We start from the raw sequence: 15363 nt of genomic DNA, 5'->3' as shown, positions 1-15363 counted from the left end.
CTTACAAGATGTTTAATGCTACTCAGCAGGTGTTGCATGCATCAGACCAAAAGAAGTGTCACAAAAGTGTCTTACATGGCTTAAGGGCATGAACAAATGCCTGCTGTGGTGAACTGATGCATTTTTGTAAGAAAAATATCCATAGTCAAAACGTAATAATCCCTTTAATCTATATTGCGCCAACAGTTGTGTCTGCAACCAGTTCCAGGCTGATTAGCCTAATTTTCATTTTTGGGTGAACTAACCCTTTAATCAATGCATTGTCAGAGTTGGTATTGTGGCTTTATCAGACACTGCACTTAACATTTTATGAAAATCAACCTAAAATCGAGTCAACAAGGTTTTTGACCAGCAAATTATGTACATCTGTGTTTATATAGTGGATCTGCATTATACACTTTGATCAACATGTTATAACATTTATTGTAGCGATATGGGAGCTTATTTTTTCTTATTGTTTAATACACTTGGCCAAAATCTCACAATATAGCCTAAACGATGAAGCATTAAATGCACAGTATATTTCAAATGTACAAAACTATTTTGGCTACAACCAGAAGGCAAATGATAAGACTCTTCTCCACACAAAACACAAAACATCAGCCTTTACAGACATAGTGTTTGGATAAAGAAAGCACTGTACTTATTCAAATACTAGATATTTATTTACCCTTGCATTGTGAACACACAGATATCTGGCTCCAGTCTGTGTTCTTACTGCAGGTTAGGTGAAAATATAAGGTTTCACTGACAGTTTGAGGATCCAATGGCATTACGAGGTTTAGTGACATGCTTTTCATTGGTTAAATATTTGTAAAACCCTCAAACAGACATAAAGGAACACCAAAAGCTCTGATTTAAATTAATAATAACTAAATGGTCTTTTCGCCAGGTTCCTGAGGGGTGTCAGAAGGTTAAATCCTGTGATCTTTCTACCATCGTGGCTGGCCTTGAGAGGAATCCCTTTGAGCCACTAGACTCAGTGAGCTCAATTCCTGTCTGCTAAGACAGCGCTCCTGACCACGCTCACTTCCATCAAGAGGGTCAGGGATTTTCAAGCATTTTTGGCAAAAGTGCCTTGTGTTCAGGCCGGCCTACTCTCATGTTGTCCTGAGAACCTGAGAGTGTTGCCTCCTCCTATGCGTTGGTGCACGACACTTCTCTGGAAGAAATATGTTGAGCTGTGGGCTGGGCAACACCAAACACCTTCACGAGAGTTTACAGTCTCTGCATTGAGCCAGTTTCTTCCTGTGTCGGGTAACAATTAAGTGGTGGAAGGAGCTTGCTGGTGTCAAACTTGCTGCGCCATTCCCTCTCACCCGGGGATTCAAGTACCAGTTTCCTCCTCCAGTACAGTTCTCCAGACAATGAACCCTGGTGGGAAGCAGTCTGAATTCAGACCCAGCATTGGTGTTAGCTTGGCCGGGTCTTCAGACAGCCCCTGTACAGGGCTAGATGTCCATATGGCTTGATTCCCTACAGGAGATCCCACATGGGTATTCTTCCATGGTAAGGTTTCCCTCTTGGTGAACCTGTGTCTGCCTCTTTGACAGACCATTCTGTCAGGAGCTCCTCGGGTAGGACCTGCCTCAGAGTTCCATTCCGTATGTCCTGCCCCAGGCCTGTGTCATTCCATATCAGTGTCTCCACTACTGTTAGGATGTGGCATCTGTAGCGCCCTTCTCTGGAAGGCTTGCTTCCCCATCATTCCCCAGCAATCTTTCATTGAAGATTGATTTCCCCGTTATGCCATACCCACAAACCATTGCTGGTTGCCAGGGACAAGTTCTCAGCTCCTTAGAACAACATCTGAATAATGGATGCACCTGTCGCCTATTTATACCCGTGTGCATGGGGAGTGGCTCAGCATGCAAAATCCACTAGCCAAATTTCATAGGTGGTTTCACTTAATCAGAGAGGATTTGGGCTCACAAGTCCACAACCCCATACTCCATATCGTCATTGACATACCGTCTCCGTTCCCTCTATCAGGGAATGAGGGTTAAGAGACCACAAGCAGATCCTAGTGAACTGGTATTACAGACCAATTTCAAATCTTCCATTTATGTCTAAATTTTTTGAAAAAGTTGTGTCTGCTAAATTGTGCTCCTTCCTGCAAAAACAAAAAAGATCTGTATGAAGAATTTCAGTCAGGTTTCAGGCCCAACCATAGCACAAAAACTGCACTTGTTAAAATTACAAATGACTTGCTTCTTGCTTCAGATCAAGGCTGCATCTCATTGCTATTTTTACTTGATCTTATTGCTGCGTTCGACACCATAGATCATGACATACTCATGGATAATAAACTATACAGGTATTCAAGGGCAGGCTTTAAGATGGTTTAGATCCTACCTGTCTGATCGCTACTACTTTGTTTATTTAAATGAGGAGTCATCTCATTTATCACCAGTAAAATATGGATTGCCACAAGGATCTGTCCTAGGTCCTCTGCTATTTTCAATATACATGTTGCCCCTTGGTAATATTATTAGAAAATAAGGGATAAGTTTACACTGTTATGCTTGATGATACTCAACTATATATCTCAATGAGACCAGATGAAACTTCTAACTAAATTATCTAAGCTAACAGATTGTGTTAAAAATTTAAAAGATTGAATGAACAATAAGTTTCTCCTATTAAATTCGGATAAGACAAATATATTACTTATTGGACCAAAAAAGCAGTACACAGAACCTTGTAAATTATAATTTGCAACTAGACAGATTTACTGTTACTTCCTCTACAGTCAAAAGTCTGGGTCAATGTCCACTAAAGAAGGTAGAGCTTTTGGGCATTTTCCTCTCCCAAACTCTGGAATAGCCTTCCTGATGATGTTCAATGATCCCTTGATAATGTTCAGATCTCTTTGGCCAAGCATTCAAATAATGCATCTCATAATTTTTGACTGCAGTTATTTTTAATCAAATGTTCATTATTCTTTAGCTTGGGTTAAACTAATACATTGTATTTGGTTGAAACAGCAGCTACGCTAATTATGTCTCTATATGTGTTTTGCCATGGGATTTACAACCCGTGGTAGCTAGGATATACACAAGTTCCAGTCTGGATCCATAACACCTGAGAAGAGATGATGCCCTCAGAAAACCTCGGATTATGCCAACCCTGAGACAACATACAGAACTACCAAATGTTGCTATAAATTGGATTGCTTAATATAGTAATTGCTGTTAATAGTGTTCATCGTCTGTTTGATTACATCTTTAATAGATTTTTCCATACATTTGATAAGCTACTACTAAATGTTGTAGAAACTTAATTTTCTGTAAAGTTCCTTTGCTATGATTTGTATCGTAAAAAGTGCTATACAAATAAACTTGAATTGAGTTGAATTGAACTGAATTGAATTGAATTGAGGATTACGTACATAAACGAGAGGTTCTTTTGGCACTGGTTCTCCCTGCCTCTAATTAAAATCCTTCTCTCTTACTCTTATTTGTTTACACATAACAACGTATGTCTGTCTTTGCCCTGGGAAATTGAGTGCATTAGCGACTGTATTGAATAAAACCTTCACATTATTCACAGGGAAGACCATTGATTCTCAGAGCACAAAGCTCATAGACTAGTGAATACGAATGAGTGGAAGTCAACAGTCAACCCAGTGAGGGCCAAAGATTAACTCCCCCGAGGCCTCTAAATGCAAATATTAGAGCATTACTCCTCTGAGGCTTCTAAATGCAAATATTAGAGCATTACTCAGAGGTGCTTTTGGGTGTAATACATTTCTCAGTTCATCTGGGAGCACAGCTAAATTATACAGGAGAAATTCAGACACTTTACTGAAATTCTTGCCCATATGTTCAACCTGTTCATCTAAGAGAAAGGACTCACCTATCAAAGGAGTGATGGCAGAAGTAAACACCGAACTCTTCTGAATAACAAAGGTCATGCCGGCACCAACCAGGTAGCCAGTCAGCCAGCCGAATGAGATAGGGGCGTCTGCAGGAAAGAGTTTTGTTTACATCTCATGAAAATACTGAAAAGATACATGAGGCTCCCTTTGGGGTTTCTCAGACACTTGATGAAATTCTTAGCAAAATTCTTCTTTCCAAAATGGCAGCACACTTAGAAAGTGACAAAGTGCTAACTGGAGCCTATATATTCCTGCAAAAATTCAAAAGACCAGTGATGTTTCTGCTAGTAAGAGGCCTGATTATGAGCAGTGTATGTTAACTGATAAACTGTAACATATTTGGTCACACTTTTTTGGGGGGACCAGTTCTCACTATTAACTAACTATTAGCTACGACTTTTGCCTCAATAAACTCCTATTCCTCCTACATTTGCTGCTTATTGATAGTTAGTAAGGAAGTTGTTAATTTAGTTCAGGTATAGGGTAGGGTTAAAGGGTCTAAAATATGGTCATCTAAAATAAGGCATTACTATTTGCTTTAAAGTACTAAAAAACTGCCTATATGCTATATAATAAGCAACTTGTTGGTCCCTGGTCCCTTGTTGGTGTTACCACATATTTAGAGCTCCCCTCTAAATTTAGATTATGCATTGTTCAGTTATTAAGGAAAATAAATTAATTTATTTTCCTAATTACACAGTACTTATCAAGGATACAATAATCCCAAATCATATAATGTAATCATATATATTTTTTAATCATTCATAAAAATAATAAAAAAATGCTATTTATTTATTTAATTTGATAATGAATAATGATAGAAGATTCCCACACAAATATACGTAAATCCATGGTAATGTATTATAAGATTATAACATATGGATTATAAGATCAATGAGTCATGACAGCATACTGTATGTTTTTCCGTTACTTTTTATTAATCAAAGCAATTTAACCTATTTCAACATAATTTTTTATGTTATCTGAGATTCAACTTGATTTTTAAGTGAAGACGTTGCAGGCAAATTTTTATTTTATTTTATTTTTTTATTTTTTTTGTGAAAAGAAAACATCCAAAAGACACTGTTAAGTGTTTCTTTTATAGCATTTTATTTATTTTTGTCAATAGATTTCAATTACAATACATATTTTGTTTTTTTTTAAATGTTTGTTTGTTTTTTCTCCAGAGCCATAAATCTCAACTTCAGTACTTGCACGCACCAAACTTTAAATTTTTATTCCTGTATCCTTAAGGTTTCTACAGAGGCGAAAAACATTTGAATCTAAAAAAATAAACAACAATTTTGAAACTGACTTCAAGTGTTCACATTTTTGTGGTAGAAATGTATGCAAATCAGTACATATTTCATTAAATAATAACTCCTTTGCATATTTAAATGAAACATTTTAGAAAACTTTTGATACAAAACGTTTGCCATTATCAATGTAATCAATCAACTGGGTAAGTAAAGCAATTAACTAATAAATTAATTCGTTCAGAATAAATCTGTAGAATAAATGTTTATGTTCTGATTAGACCATCAAGATTAATAAAAACATTATCATGTGTTGAGATGAAATATATAGCTATGGTCAAGAGAAAAATAATTGACAAATATGAAGAGTCTTCTTAGAGCATTTGACATGGATCCTCTCAATTACATTAACTGTGTAAATAGGTAGTTCCCACCTGTGTTGATGATTTTATGGATGGCTTTGGCCACTTGTCCCTGGGGAAGGAAGTTGAGAAGCTTAACCAGCAGCAGGAGGCAGGTGCGAAGAACCAGCAGTGAGGATGCCAGCAGAATCAACCCCACAGCCAGATCAGACAATCCTGTCTCCACAAATAGATGAGAGCCTGCTCCAGTAAACACATGCATTTACATCTCCAGTCTCCTGTGGAAATGTGCCTGTCACTCATGCATTGACAGGCATGTGTTCATATTAACAGTGATTAGCCCATCAGCTGCTGATTATGGTGTGTTAGAAGAAAGAGGATTTCAGATTCTTATAAATGACATAATATGATATAATTGTTTATGCATCACGAAAAAGTGGCTTCTAAAAATGAAGCCCACAGTTATAATGAAGGGCTTTAGCCATTGCCTGTCCCCTGATAAATATGGGATTATTAGTTCTTCTTTTTCTTTTTTTTTACCTTAATGGGATGGCTCTTGTATTTGAAAGATGATTAAAAAGAAATATGAAGTGTATTGCCTCCAAGTCATTATACGAGGAAAGATTAGTCAAAAGCTTATTGAAAGTTTAAAGACATCTTGCTTCCTAATTCAGCCTGTTAGATGTTTGTTACTGTTGTTGATTTCGAATGTGTAGTTAGTCTTTTAAACAAGCATATGAGTCAGAGGACATTTCTATCACAGGATGTACTAACACAGTATAAATTATATTTATTAGCCCCGACGGAGCTTTGAGTAAATGAAGAACAGCCAAACAGTCTACAGAAGGACTGGAAAATGAGTTTTCTTCACCGCAAAAAGGGAGCATTGTTTGAATACAGCATTTCTCTGTATTAACAAATCTTCAAGTTTGAAACTAGATAGAATGTAGAACAATATTTTGTAATTTAAAAACGTATGCGTGAAATGACTAAAGGCAGATCAATCAAAGGATGGTCTTGCTGTGTCTCTGTTCATTTCATTCTCTATTTCTTTGAAATTTGAGAGTTTCGACTCACATCTTTTTCAGCATTAATGTGTAGTGACGTGGTCTGCGCTATTGAGTTTTCTGAAGGCAAAAAAGAAACATTCTCTTGGATCTGTGGATAATAAATTTAAATAACGTCAGTACATCAAAGATCTTCATCTGTAGGCAAACAGAGACATCGCTCACCATAGTCCGTAAATGGCACCAACCTTTGAACACGCTCTTATTGTGCAGCACCTCTTGCCCTGTTGCTATACCTACGATTACAATCTTATCCAGCTGAAAGGGAAAACATTTAATTGTCTTTTAACTCTAAATCCCTATTAATGAGAGACAGAAGAGTACTGGAGGGCAAACAGTGTGATATTTAATTAGGCTACGTAAGTTTTAACAAGCTCCACAGCATTTAACAAGAAAACTAATGACCAGTTTTCTTTTTATTTATAATGACACCCAACTGGCTGTGTCCTTAAAGGAATAAATCATCCAAAATGAAAAATCTGTTATTATTTATTCATCCTCATGTTGTTGAAAACTTTTGTGGAACACAAAACAAGAAGTTTTGTGGAATGTTCAGGCTGCTCTTTTACATACAGTAAAAGTGGATGGTCAGAGGGATACCAAGTGGCAAAAAGATCAAAAAGCAAAATGAAAGTAAGACTTATGTGCTACATTCCGAAAGATGTGGTCACATCACTCAGAAAACTATTGCCTTGACACAAAAATTGCAGATTGTCTAGATTAAAATTATTTGATTTCACCTCCAAAATGTCACTTTTGCTTCATCTGTACAGTTGTGTGAAAAAACATTTTTTTTTGCATGTTTGTCACACTTGAATGTTTCAGATCATCAGACAAATTTAACTATTAGTCAAAGATAACACAAGTGAACATAACATTCAGTCTTTAAATGAAGGTTTTTATTATTAAGGGAAAACAAAATCCAAAACTACATGACCCTGTGTGAAGAAGTGCTTGTCCCCCTGTTAAAACTGTGTTTTATCTCACCTGAGTTCAATTTCTCTAGTCACACCCAGGCCTGGTTACTGCCACACCTGTTCGCAATCAAGAAATCTCTTAAATAGGACCTGCCTGACAAAGAGAGGTAGGGTATGCACCTTGGAAGTTGGTTCACAACCTGCCATTAAATCGAAGAAGAAGAAGAAGAAGAAGAAGAAGAAGAAGAAGAAGAAGAAGAAGAAGAAGAAGACCAAAAGATCAAATGCCAGACATCATGCCGAGATTCAAAGAGATTCAGAAACAAATGAGAAATAAAGTAATTGGATCTATCAGTCTGGAAAACGGTTATAAAGCCATTTCTAAAGCTTTGGGACTCCAGCGAACCACAGTGAGAGCCATTATTCACAATTTGCAAAAACATGAAACAACGGAGAACCTTCCCAAGAGTGGCCAGCCGACCAAAAATTACCCTGAGAGCACAGCGACAACTCATCCAAGAGGTCACAAAAGATGCCACGACAACATCCAAAGAACAGCAGGCCTCTCTTGCCTCAGTTAAGGTCAGTGTTCATGACTCCACCATAAGAAAGATGCTGGGCAAAAATGGTCTGCATGGCAGAGTTTCAAGACGAAAACCGCTGCTGAGCTAAAAGAACATAAAGGCTCATCTCAGTTTTGCCAGAAAACATCTTGATGATCCCCAAGACTTTTGGGAGAATACTTTTTGGAAGGTGCGTGTCCCATTATGTCTGGCATAAAAGTAACACCGCATTTCAGAAAAAGAACATCATACCAACAATAAAATATGGTGGAGGTAGTGTGATGGTCTGGGGCTCTTTTGCTGCTTCAGGACCTGGATGACTTGCTATGATAAATGGAACCATAAATTCTGCTGTTTACCAAAAAATCCTGAAGGAGATTGTCCGGCCATCTGTCCGTGACCTCAAGCTGAAGCGAACTTGGGTTATGCAGCAGGACAAAATACTCATTCCGCAAGCTTTTCAACTACTTTATAGTACGCAATAAGCATAACTGAACAGTTAAAAACGGAATATTACAAAATATCAGCCCTCTAGATGGCACTGATGACCAGTCAGAATTGAGTATTCCAGAGCGCTGTGTAAAAATGTTTAAGAATTATAATATTGTGATAAATGTAGGATTTTAGGTTTGGTAGAGCAGGACTGTGTTTGAATTGGCTGTGTCTGACTTAGATCTAGAGCAGACCAAGCTGACAACAGTGGAAGGACTGGAACTTTGGACCAGGACAGTAACTATCTGCTGATTGGCTTCATCACTCTGTCTCCTCTCCATCGGTAAGCCGGTGTGTGGTGGGCGTTCTGGCGCAATATGGCTGCCGTCGCATCATCCAGGCGGATGCTGCACACTGGTGGTGGATGAGGAGATACCCCCTGACAATGTAAAGTGCTTTGAGTGCCTAGAAAAGCGCTATATGAATGTAAGGATTTTATAATTATTAACCAGTATTCCCGCCACAGGGTTAGAAAGGGCAGCAATGTCCTTAAATATGTCCACTGCAACCATACCTATACAAAGATACGACACAGTCCACTCACAGATTTTATTTCCACATTGTGGATGTGATATTGAGATTCGCACTGGTCACAAAATAATTAGCTTCCACATTTCTTTTGGAAATGAGAGTAAGATTTACTTACAATATAAAGGCTGAGCTGGGAATGTCCAGCAAACAGACAAACTTATACAGAAATAGAAGAAGAAGGGTTATCTTGCAAATATTGATGAAGATGTGTTTTCCCATATTCCTCATTATATTGTTCTGGACAAAAATGGAAGAATTTTTCAGAAATAAAAATTTTTGATTTTCCAAAGCAAAACATATTTGTAGTATTAAAAGTATTCAGATTATATGGCAATCAAATGATTGAAGAGAAGAACACACTCAACTAATATTTTATTTAGTGTTCTAAGATCTTTGTTGTAAGACAAAAAATAAAAAATAATAATAGATTTGTGGCTCAGATGATGTCTTGGAGCATCTTGCCATGGATCACTGCAGGGAAAAAAAATCATTTTATTCTTTTAGAATATCTGAATTCTTTTTTTTTAAATAAACAAAAAATACAAACCCGATTCCAAAAAAGTTGGGAAACTGTACAAATTGTGAATCAAAACAGAATGCAATGATGTGGAAGTTTCAAATTTCACTATTTTATTCAGAATACAACATGGATGTCATATCACATGTTTAAACTGAGAAAATATATAATTTTAAGGGGAAAATAAGTTGATTTTAAATTTCATGGCATCAACACATCTAAAAAAAAAGTTGGGACAAGGCCATGTTTACCACTGTGTGGCATCCCCTCTTCTTTTTATAACAGTCTGCAAATGTCTGGGGACTGAGGAGACAAGTTGCTCAAGTTTAGGAATAAGAATGTTGTCCTATTCTTGTATAATACAGGCTTCTAGCTGCTCAACTGTCTTAGGTCTTCTTTGTCACATCTTCCTCTTTATGACGCACCAAATGTTTTCTATGGGTGAAAGATCTGGACTGCAGGCTGACCATTACAGTACCCGGACGCCTTTTCTAAGCAGCCTTAATGTTGTAATTGATGCAGTATGTGGTCTGGCATTGTCATGTTGGAAAATGCAAGGTCTTCCCTGAAAGAGATGACATCTGGATGGGAGCATATGTTTAAATGAGTCTTGGAATGACACGGTGGATTGTGTTCACCGACAATGTTTTCTGGAAGTATTCCTGAGCCCATGTTGTAATTTCCATTACAGTAGCATTCCTGTATGTGATGCAGTGCCGCCTAAGGGCCCAAAGATCACGGGCATCCAGTATGGTTTTCCGGCCTTGACCTTTACGCACAGAGATTGTTCCTGATTCTCTGAATCTTTGGATGATATTATGCACTGAAGATGATGATAACTTCAAAATCTTTGCAATTTTTCTCTGATAAACTCCTTTCTGATATTGCTTCACTATTTTTCACCGCAGCATTGGGCGAATTGGTGATCCTCTGCCCATCTTGACTTCTGAGAGAGCCTGCCACTCTGAGAGGCTCTTTTTATACCCAATCATGTTGCCAATTGACCGAATTAGTTGAAATTTGGTCCTCCAGTTGTTCCTTATATGTACATTTAACTTTTCCAGCCTCTTATTGCTACATGTCCCAACTTTTTCGGAATTTGTAGCTCTCATGAAATCCAAAATGAGCCAATATTTGACATGACATTTCAAAATGTCTCACTTTCAACATTTGATATGTTACCTATATTCTATTGTGAATAAAATATAAGCTTATGAGATTTGTAAATTATTCCATTCCTTTTTTACTTACAATTTGTACTGTGTCTCAACTTTTTTGGAATCGGGTTTGTACATTCTTCTATTTCATATTTTCAAAACACTTCATTCTGTAAGATTTAAAAGCTTGTTTTTTTCATGGGGACCCAAAAATGTCCCCACAAGGACAAAATTTACTAGTATTACTGTACTTGGTCTTGAAAATTTGTTCCACATAATGTAGTGAATACCAGTACACACACTGTGTACAACCCAAATTCAAATCCAGATTTTTTCCTTAATTGTTTTCTTTTGATTCGACAGATCTGGTTAAGTTCGTTAATTATGCAGTTGGCTCAAGAGTCATTACAATGTGATTTGTGAATTCAGTGAAAATTTTAATTATCTTTAATTTCACGCCCTTTGCGAGATTCATTTCCACTTATCCAGGACTCAGAAAGGAGAAACACATTTGATTCAGTTCACATAATTAATACCATCATTGATGCTTGCTGCGGTTAAACGTAATTGTAAGAAAATTAGTTTTCAATTTTGGGTTTTTGCTTTATTACAATTCTGAGACATTTTACCACTGGTTCATTCAATGTCTCTTTATGAAAAAGCTGTCATGTGTGTCTCATCTGGGACATTATGAATTTAAAAACTGAACATTAATAACAAAAAAGTTTGTTCTGTTCCTGAACATTAAAATCTCAGTAGACTCAAATGGTTCTGAGTTGCTTCATTCCTCCTTTTTTTTCTTTCACCATCCTCTTTGAATGTATTGATATTCACAGTCTTGATTGTGAAGCAATTAAACACAACACATGATCAATTTGTACCTCGTCATGTAATGATGCACCGCTCATCTGGCTGTCTGTGTATGCATTTATCCGCCATCATTTATACCTGCCTTTTATTCACAATGCTTTAGCTGTGACAGACATCAATGTGCATAGCTCAATAGTTGTTCATGTCGCTCTGAGGGGCCAGAGAATGGACAGTGGGACACCAAGTGGTGAGATTTTTTTCAAGACATTGATGAATGGTTTGTATACTTACAGACTTTCTCTGCTTTTCAATTACATTGCCTGACTGCAGATAGCAAAATGCATGACTGCATAAATTACTGATGCTTACGTTTTTGAAGGTAGAGTGTAGAGGTAAAGTTTTTTACCAAAAAATGGAAACCTGAAAAATGTTTTTAGATAGATGTAGATGTAGATGAATGTGTTTGGAGTAATAAAGCATTACATCATTTGCTTGCCAATGGATCCTCAAAAAAAAAAAAAAAAAAAAAATCTGTTTTGGACTGTTTTCACTAATAAACAGTGCATGATCTGTGGATATTTTACTTTGTAAGTGGAGAAAATATTATGTATAATGGACTCATATTTTACATTACATTTAGTCATTTAACAGATGCTTTCATCCAAAGTGACTTACAAATGAGGACAATGCAAGCAATCAAAATCAACAAAAGAGCAATGATATACAAGAGCTATAACAAGTCTCAGTTAGCTTAACGCAGTACACATAGCAAGGGCTTTTAGATAATATAATAAATAAAAATACATTTTAGAAAAGATAGACAGAAAAAGATAGAATAGAAAAAGAATAGAGCAGTCTAGTGTTAGTGTTTTTTGCTTTTGTTAATTGTATAATAAATGAAAAGAATACAGATAGAATACAAAAAGATTAGAAAGCAAGTCAATTTTATATGTATATATATATATATATATATATATATATATATATATATATATATATATATATATATATATATATTAGCTGGAAGCAATGCTTTGAAGTTTAAAGTGTCTTGATGGATTAGTTTATTACAAACACGCAATAACTTTTTGTATTACTTATGATCTCATTCTGACGGCACCCATTCACAAGCAAGTGATATAATGCTAAACTTATCCAAATCTGTTCCAATGAACAAACAAATTCATCTACATCTTGGATGGCCTTAGGGTGAACTATTCCTTTAAGAGTCTGCTAATCAGTAACACTATAATTCACTCTAGTGCTAACTGAAAGGTTCATAAATGAATAACATTCTTTCAACCTCTCATGAATGCTACAATGATAAAATCCCTGATGTAGTCAATTGTTAAATTAAATGATCTCACAAGACACCCATGATACTATCTTATGACATCAAAGTTAGATATAGACTATACATAAACTGCTTGTTTGGTCATATACTAAACACACATTCTAAACTGAAAATGTGAAGAATAAGAGATTATTTGTCTAAAAGCGGTAGTTCCCCCCAAAATTTAAATTATGAATTTCAGAATTTAAATTTTTAGATGAGCTGTCCCTTTAATTGTTGACTTTTTTGTACATAATAATCGATGCATGTTGGTTATATTTTGTCCATTATTTGCTGTCGCAGAAACAAATCAGACATTCACAATAATCAAATAGCAACATTGGTGAGTTCAGTAAAAATATCTTTCTCCCCAAACAATCCCATAATTTACGTCTTGGCCAGCTGGCAAAAATGGACACCCATGAACAATGAAATGAAATCTTGACAGAATTGATTCATTTTCTCATAAAATGTCACTGTGAGCACATTGTTTCCTGAAACTCTAATTCTCTAACCCTGTACTCTGCACTCTGCTCCAGGGCTGGATCCATAGGGAAGCCAGCCTTCAGCCTCGATCCGTACTCCTGCGGTGAGCTGACTGTGGAGATGTGACAATGGAGCAACAGCACTAATGATCTGGGCCATAGTCATTTTCAGTGTTAAAAAAAGCAGAAATAATTTAGAGTGGGTGAAAGCTCATGATGTGAACATCCAGCATCTATCTGTTATCAGTCAGGGGACACTGGCATGGTTGTGAGCAATAGATAGGAACTATAGCGTTTTGACTGCAGTGGATACATTTGGAAATATAAAGCTGATAATATATCTGATGCCTAGAATAGAAATCCAGACGGTTTAATTCACTCATTAAATCCCCAGAATCATTATATATGTTTTGTTTCACTCTCTCACTGCAAAAATCATGTTCTTAATCAGTGTTTTTGTCTTTTTTTTTTTTTTCAGTAACGTATGAACATACCTAAGAAACAAGATTTAGTGGGGTTTGTGCTTATTTCAAGATATAAACACAATTTGGGATATTATCTGAAGCTGTATTACACTGTATTAATACAAAAATTAGGTAACACTTTATAATAACTGCACGCTATTAATCATTAATTAAGCATTAGTAAACAGATAATTCATAATTTATAAAGCATTACAGACATTAATAAGCAGTCTATAAATACAGATATAAATGCTTTATTCTTGATTTAAAAGCATATCTATAATGAGTTTAATAATTTTATTGTCATAGTTTATTCATGATCAATTTATCATTTCTCAAGGAATTATATCATTATTTACAAACCAGTTATTTATGAGTTGCCAGTGATTCATAAGATCACAAGAAATTGCAAGTAAATGTAGTAAATTCAGGTAGTTATAAAGCATTTAGTAGTGGCCAGTTAACTATTTATGTGAGCTCATCTAAAGTGAGGACTAGTTATGCTTTGTAAAGCATAAAGGATTTTTAAAGGCTCAGTTATCTTCTAAACAGACAAAGGAAACAAACACAACACAGTGATACAGAACATAGAAATATTAACAGTCTTTAAATCTCATTTGTAAAAGCTTTATAAGGCATAAATAGTCCTCACTTTAGATGAGCTCACAAAAATAGTTAACTAACAACTACATGTTTTAGATCTACCTGAATTAACCCTGAATTACAGTTGAAAAACATGTTAATAAACCATTTATTAACACTCTAAGTAACTATTACTGTATATCTGAATAATAAGATGTATGAATACACATTTAAATAGTTTATCAATAATTTACTTACAATTTGTAATTGATCTTATGAACCACTGACAAGTCCTTAATAACTGGTTTGTAAATAATGCTATACTTAATTTAGAAATGCTAAATTGATCATTAATAACGTATGAAAAAACAATTATTAAATACATTATAGATATGCTTTTAAATCAGGTATAAAGCATTTATATCTGTATTTATAAACTGCTTATAAATTTCTATTAATGCTTTATAAATGATGAATTAACTGTTTCCTAATGCTTAACTAATGATTAATAGTGTGCAGTTATTATAAAGTGTTACCAATTAAGTTTAAATATTTATCTTGTTATTAATAATTGTTACAAATTAATGAGGTTTATGCTTAATTTAAGACTGAATATTTTATAATAATATGATATTATTGAAATAATTATTATTATATTATCTGAATCTAAGCTACTGTATATTATATTACACAAATCTTAAGTTAAAAAAACTGCTGTTATTTTAAGGACCTTTATTGCTATGATATTTAGTTACTTAAATATTTTAAATACTTTTTTTGAATAAAATAAAATTATATTTTTCAAAGCACTTAAAATGTACCATTAATGTTACTTTTGAACATTAGTGATTTTGGTATAGCACTTAAAGTTTACAGTCCTGTTCGACATACTATGCACTTTTTAATAATACAATTACTAGGTAATAACCCTTATACCATGTAGTTAA

General features: G+C 35.2%; 1 pseudogene; it reads right to left on the bottom strand.

Moving 5' to 3' along the window:
• The window catches only part of LOC113038092 (sodium-dependent phosphate transport protein 2A-like), a 22438-nt pseudogene extending 8908 nt beyond the window's left edge, over positions 1-13530 (bottom strand).
• Between the last annotated feature and the right edge of the window lie 1833 nt (positions 13531-15363).

The sequence above is a fragment of the Carassius auratus genome, chromosome 21, assembly GCF_003368295.1.
Source record: "Carassius auratus strain Wakin chromosome 21, ASM336829v1, whole genome shotgun sequence".
In the NCBI taxonomy this organism is placed as follows: domain Eukaryota; kingdom Metazoa; phylum Chordata; class Actinopteri; order Cypriniformes; family Cyprinidae; genus Carassius; species Carassius auratus.
Note: the sequence above shows the minus strand (reverse complement) of the source record. Positions and strands in the feature narration are given on the sequence as shown.